Genomic DNA, 7,035 nt, shown 5'->3' on the forward strand with positions numbered 1-7,035 from the left:
TCTATGTTGATAATGGATTAGACCCTACACAATGTTCCCGAATGTTTACAGTGCTATCACCTGCAGGGTTATGGACAACATGCTATAAATTAGGTCTTGGCTGGAAGGCTCTGTCTTCACGTGATACAAGTGCGATGGGCGAAGTGATCTCTCTCTGTCGTGAAAACTTCCTACTACTCTAAATTCATCTTTCCTACTTTGTCTCGTTCAGAGGCTCTTCATACCAGAAATATTCCAAGCATTCGTTTCAATGAGATCAATACATTCCACCTGATAGTCTGGCTTGTGATGTGGAAATTAATGGTCTAATTAATGGTGCCAGACAACATCACTTTATTCAACTAAAGTCAGCAATATACATTCACAATGTGAAAGGCACAAACTGTACTTATACCCAGATCAGCCAGTGTCATCTGCAGTCAGACACAAAATTCAGACCATTGCACAGAAGGTAGACGAGTCCTCACAACATTGGAAATGATTTTGTTTGACAAAACAGTCCATCATAGACTTGCTTAGAGCAACTCGTGAATATTGCTTGATATCTTTTTGTGTGGGGTAACACATGAAATGTTACTGTATTCCGACTGATGGGAACCATTTGCACTTCAAGTTATTTGAATACTTCCTTCAAAACAGATATGTGAGTAAATTTTAGAAATCATTGATCAAAGGGACAATTTTTTTGGATTCAAGGAAGATCCATAGTGAGATTTTGTAAATGTTTGGAGCTGTGATTGCTTATATTTTTAACTAAGACATTGACATACAGTGGACAACTTCACAATTTGCTGTAACATGAAATTCGCAACCACTGTGAACCTGGAAGGTAATGGTTCAGAATTTAACAAGGACCTAACAAGGTTCGTGAATGGACCAACGAATGATTCATGAAATTTAACAAAGGCATTTCTGAAATGATTAATTTAGCTAGGATGAATGTAGAGACACAAATTCACATCTCTGTTTGCATTTCAATATGCTATAAATCACTTTTCTATTATATCCTAAAATACTTGCTTTTTCGTTCATATTTAATACACTCTATCTTGTTCCGGAGTGAAGATAGTTTCTTTATTTATTTCACTCAAGACTGTAAGCTGTATTTTTGCCTCAGTATTGACCAAACTCGGTTTGGTGCAGATTATATCACTTGATCTGCTTTTTCAGGAAGTGAATCTCTCCAACTGTTATGTCAAAATAATCTGTTCATGCTTAGTTCGAAATGAATCCTGTTAATATCATCCCAAATTCAGACTCGGTTATTTTGTATTTATTCATTGGAAATGAACAGAATATGACTGATCTGTTCTTGGTGGAGTGGGAGAGGGAGTTAAAGTGTTCAGCCACAGGGCCGTGGGGTTGGTTGGCATGGGTGTCCCAGAGATGTTCTCTGAAATGATCAGCAAGTTAGTGTCCTGTCTCCCTGATGTAGAGGAGTCCACTTCAGGTGGAACAGACACAGCAGATGACATTTGTGGAAGTATAGATAAATTTCTCTGGATCATTTGGGGCCTTGTCGGAGGTGAGGTGGAGGTGTGGGCACAGATTTTGCACTTCCTGTGGTGGCAAAGGAAGGTGATAGGGGTGAGGAGTGGGCTGGTGGAGGGGCATGGACCTGACGAGGGAGTCGCGGAGGGAATGGTGCCACCGGAATGCAGATAGGGGTAGGGAGCGAAATATACCCGAGTGATGGGGTCTGTTTACAGGCGGTGGAAGCAGCGGAGGATGATATGATGTATGCAAGGTCGGTGCATTGGAAGTTGAGGACCAGGAGGGCTCCCTGTTGAAATTGGAGGAATGGGGTTCAAGGGCATCGTTGACCACGTGGGAGGGGAAATTGCAATTTTTGAAAAAGGAGGTTATCTGGGATGTTTTATGGTGGAACTGGTCCTCCTGGGAGTAGGTGCGGTGCAGGCAGAGGAATTGACAATAAAGGGATGGCATTTTTACAGGAGGTCAGGTGGGAGGAGTGTAGTCCAGGTAGCTGTGGGAGTCAGAAGACTTGTAGTAAATGTTTAGTTGGTCACTGGAGATAGAGGTGGAGAGGTCTAGGAAAGGGAGGGAGGTGTCCGAGATGGTCCCTCTGAAGTTTAGGTCAGGGTGGAAGGTCTTATTAAAGTTGATGAACTGTTCAACCTCCTAGTGGTAGCATGAGGTGGCATTGATACAGTCATCAATGTAGCGGTGGTAAAGGTGGCCAATGGTATCAGTGTAGCTGTGGAAGATTGACTGTTCCACATATCTGACAAAGAGGCAGGCATAGCTGGGGTCCATACAGGTGTCCATGGCTACCTGTGAGAGGTAATTTCGGTTTAAACTTTAAGATGTGCCTGGACCACAGACTGATCTATAATAAAAGACAAAACTTTTGTTTCTTTTCTAAAACATTTTGTATACTCAAAAGTAGAATAGTTTAAATTGTGCAGAATGCTGACAATTTGTGAGCAGAGTAAAAACAAACAGGCCCTTGATTGATGAAACCATTAACACAGGCAGGGAAGGATGAGTCCTTGACTGATAATACTGCAGGGTGAGAGAAACAACTTTGGAGACTCTGAAGACTTTGTGATAAGGGTGCAAATCAAAGAATAATGATGTTTTTAAGAATGTGAACCTCATGGCTCGTTAGAGCCAGGGAGGGGAGGGTCTGGAGGCATTTGTTGCAGACTTTGTGATAAGGGTGTAAATCGAAGAATAATGATGTTTTTAAGAATGTGAACCTCATGGCTCGTTAGAACCAGGGAGGGGAGGGACTTGTGCTGTATATAATGAGAAACTTTGTAAGCCTCAGCGCGCCTTTTACTCAGAAGGCTGCCCATCTCTGCAGACTTGCTAATAAAGCTTTGTTTTCCTGAATTTGTCTAGAGCGATTATTAAGAAGCAATTTTCGTTTCTAACAATTTGGGGGCTCGTTGTCCGGGATCAACACTCCGGCCGCGGGGGGAGCTGAGGAAGGACATCGGAGAAGGTGCACCCTGCTGATTTCAGCAGTCCCTGATTCCTTGCTTGTCGCCCCGCGCGGCTTGAGCGAGTGATATCCGGGAGGCTCAGGAAAACAAAGGAGGGGTGTGGCCGAGGCAGTGGGGACGGTTAACGATCGAGTAATTTCGGTGCACCGAACCCAGGTAAGAAAAACTTGCGGGGACCGTGTTTCCGGACGTCTGGGGACCTACGGGGTGCCTGTGGATTTTTCTACAGAGACGTAGGACTCAGGAATCTAGAGACCGGGGCTGGCCTGTGAGGGATTTTGCAGAGACCGTGTTTGCGGAGGAACGTGTACCTACGGGGTGCCTGTGATCTGTTTCACAGAGACGTAGGACACAGGAATCCAAAGACCGGGGGTGCCTGCAAAGGAACCTGGGCGATCACGGGACTGAAGGTCCGGGAATTGGCTACATTGTGATAGATTATCACGGGAGAAATATGAAGTCCTCGGAAATGGTAAATAAGGGATCTAAGGCGATTAAGGGATGGGCTGGGGTATGTTTTGTTATTTGTAGATAGAATAAGTATAAGTAGCAGGAAATGATCTTGGAAACATATGTTGTAAAATCCATATAAGTGGAAGCTTATAAAAAATAATGGGTAAAGATGCTGCTGGGAGTTGTCCACAGACCCATCAACAGTAGCTTTCTTTGGGACAGAATAGTTCAGGGAGAAAATAAGGTGTGTAAAAAACAGGCAGTATATTTATCACTGGTGATTTTAATTTTCATGTAGATTGGGAAAATCAAGTTGCCTAAGGAAGTCAGAAGGACACTTTTCTAGAATCATATGTTCTACATCCAAATGGGAATCAAGCTATTTTGCGTCTGATAATATATACTGAGGAAGGTTTAATACATGATCACAAAGTAAAAATAAACTCTAAAGGTTACAGTGACCATAATATGATAGAAGTTAGCATTCATGTTAAGAGTAAGAAACTTGGGTTGAAAACAACTGTGCTATAAACTCGAAGAAGGTAGGCATTGTGCAGAGTTAACTGGAGTGGACTCAGAAAGAAGTTTAATAGAAAAGACAACTAATGAACAACTGCACACTTTTATGAAAATAGTTCATGACTCCCAGTTTCCTCAGTGAGGAAAAATGATTCCAGGAAGGGAATATCAAAGAATGATTAACCAAGGGAAAAAAACAGACAGAGTTGAAAGAAAAGTCATAAAAATGGAAAAGATTGTGAGAGAATCAATGTCTGGAAGGTATCAAAAAAAAACTTAAATTTTGCTGCAAACAAAAAAACATTTATGACAGCAACAGACACACAATGCATGAAAATTGGTCCTATCCACTTAATGATTCAAATGGTTAAACAAGCTTTTGGAGAACACAAAGGACATCATCTGAAAATTGGTTGTGCACGGAGAGAAATTGTATTATTGATAGCCACTGCTCGGATGTTATGCATTTTCCACCAAAGATATTTAATTGTGATTACTTTCCCCAATAATTGCATACAAATTAAGTCTGCAAAGGCTGCCAATTGTTATAACACCACCTTCTTGTGGTCTGTATGAAAATAGAATCTCTGTTGTATACTATTTATTATAAGGGAACACTGTTCCAACTACATGACAGAAAGGATAGCTGGCTTGCTTAACTGTAAGTATAACCTGTCTAAACAATAACTTCTCAGGATTAGTGACAACTGACTGAATTTCTGAATCATACGGTGCATTCTTGTAGTGTGCAGAAAACTGAGAAAGAACTCCATTAGCAGCTAAAAGGGTGTAAACTACTCAATGTATAAAACATACAGGAAACAGTTTGCAGAAAAATTCACCATTGACACGTTTAATTGCTACCATTCAAACACCCAAACTTCAGAAATGTAGGCCATCATTTACCTAACTGTGCAAATGTCCAAATCAACTGGGTTTACAGAAGCCCCGAGAAATTCTAAAGGACTGTTGCAATTTCAGGGAGGTGGGGGGATGGAATGGTGGAGAAGAGAGACCAACTGAAAATGATATTACTTTGAAGAGAGTTAAAGTTTCAATCAACCTCTTCAATTGTTGGTCCACCAGAAGGGTCCTTTCTGACTTGTTCTGAGAATGGCCCTTCGGGCATACCTCCCTGGTAAAGTTTGGCAATGATGGGCTTGCATATTTTTTTTTCAAATCTTTCAACTGCTGCTCAAAGTCCTCCTTCTCTGCTGTTTGGTTTGCCTCCAGTCAGGAGATGGCCTGGTTACACTTTTCGATGACTTTGTTCTTATCTTCCTCACTGATCTTGCCTTTCGTTTTCTCTTCCTCCACTGAACTCTTCATGTTAAATGCGTACGACTCCAGGGAATTCTTGGCTGTAATTTTCTCACGCTGCATATCATCCTGACCTTTGTACCTCTCCGCTTCCTGCACCATCCTCTCGATCTCCTCCTTACTCAACCTGCCCTTGTTATTGGTGATGGTGATTTTGCTCTCTTTGCCGGTGTTCTTGTCCACAGCAGAGACATTCAAGATGCCATTTGCGTCAATATCAAAGGTGACCTCAATCTGTGGTACACCACGTGGCGCAGGAGGGATCCCACTGAGGTCAAATTTGCCCAAGAGAACTCCGGAGGAAAGGTCTCCTGGCTCACACTACGCCGCTCGACTTCCTCTTGCATAAGGTGGAGCCCGGAGACTGGGTACTTGTTAAGACCTGGAAGGCCGAAAAGCTCCAGCCGTGGTGGGAAGGACCGTTCCTGGTTCTGTTAACAACTGAAGCAGCTGTTCGGACGAAAGAGAAAGGGTGGGTCCACGCATCGAGGATAAAGGGGCCTGTTCCGTCTGAAGGAGAAAGCACTTGGAAATGCGAGCAAGGGGACAAGCCGTTGGTGGTCAAACTGAAAAGACAGCGATAATGAACTCTACTTGGACTGTATTGGTGGGGATATTGATCAATTTACTCCTGTATGTGGGGGAGAGTGAGGGGAGATGTGATAAATGTCGACCTACAGTAAGACTTGGGATTCGAATCTACTCGGGATCATTTGTGTCCCATTCCTATGTGGACGATAGGTGTTACGATGTGAGTGCACGCCATGAATGTTGGGAGGATGGGAGACCCTATTATCAGGTATATAATAAAGGATACGGTGGCAAAATCCGTGGATGCCCTATAAATGACCGCTGGGTGTCTATTAGCAAAACTGGGAGGTGGGACCTATCCTCCGTGTTGCTCAGGGAGCAGGTTGACAGAGTCAAGGAGACCAAGATACAGATCACTGATCGGGGGTTGGGGAAGGAGCAAGACCGTTAGGGAACGGTCGTGCTCCCTAAAGTGCCATCCGTATACGAAGAGGTAGAAGGAAAAATTGAACTCCCTGATGTTACACAAAACCTGTTTATTGATCTCACCTCTAGAATAGCCACTGTTTTAAATGTTAGCAATTGCTGGGTTTGTGGGGGGCCGCATATGTCGGAACAATGGCCGTGGACTGGTCAAAGCTTAGACATAGGGGAATTGCAGCAAACCACTTGGACTCATGTCAACGACAGAAAAAGCCAGGGGTGGAGACTGACAAACAGCCCTGAGGGCCAGTTCTGTATTGAAGGCAAGGGGACCGTGGAGGTAGGGATTAGTCCCTGTCAGAATATATTGGATGCAACCACGCGAGTATGGTGGCCTGAGGATATTACTTGGTACATTGCAAACCGAGGTCATAAAAATTGCGTTCCATTACGTACTGATTCCTCCTCTGACGAACTAGGTTCTGATTCTTCCGATGGCATGATGAGAGTCTGGAGTGGTGGTTGTCGGGGGAATCGATGCTGGGATACTCCTGTCCAGACTCTGGGTCAGGAGTCCGAATACTGGAATTGCAGTGGTCCTGGTCCTTATGAGGGCGTCCCCGGGGTAAAGGAGCTGTGGGATGACGTTGTGAGGCAGGGAGGGCCTGCTCCAGATGGCCTATTTTGGATATGCGGTAATCGGGCATACTCCAAACTGCCCATGGGATGGGCTGGGGTATGCTTCCTGGGTCTAATACGACCTGCGTTCTTCCTATTACCCCGGGAGGAAGGCGATGATTTGGGGATTAAACTCTTT

At 43.8% G+C, this 7,035-nt stretch overlaps 1 pseudogene; it reads right to left on the reverse strand.

Moving 5' to 3' along the window:
• Positions 1-4,998: 4,998 nt before the first annotated feature.
• Positions 4,999-6,719, reverse strand: LOC140488207 (heat shock 70 kDa protein-like; annotated as a pseudogene).
• Positions 6,720-7,035: the final 316 nt, after the last annotated feature.

Source organism: Chiloscyllium punctatum, chromosome 17 (assembly GCF_047496795.1).
Source record: "Chiloscyllium punctatum isolate Juve2018m chromosome 17, sChiPun1.3, whole genome shotgun sequence".
Lineage (NCBI taxonomy): Eukaryota > Metazoa > Chordata > Chondrichthyes > Orectolobiformes > Hemiscylliidae > Chiloscyllium > Chiloscyllium punctatum.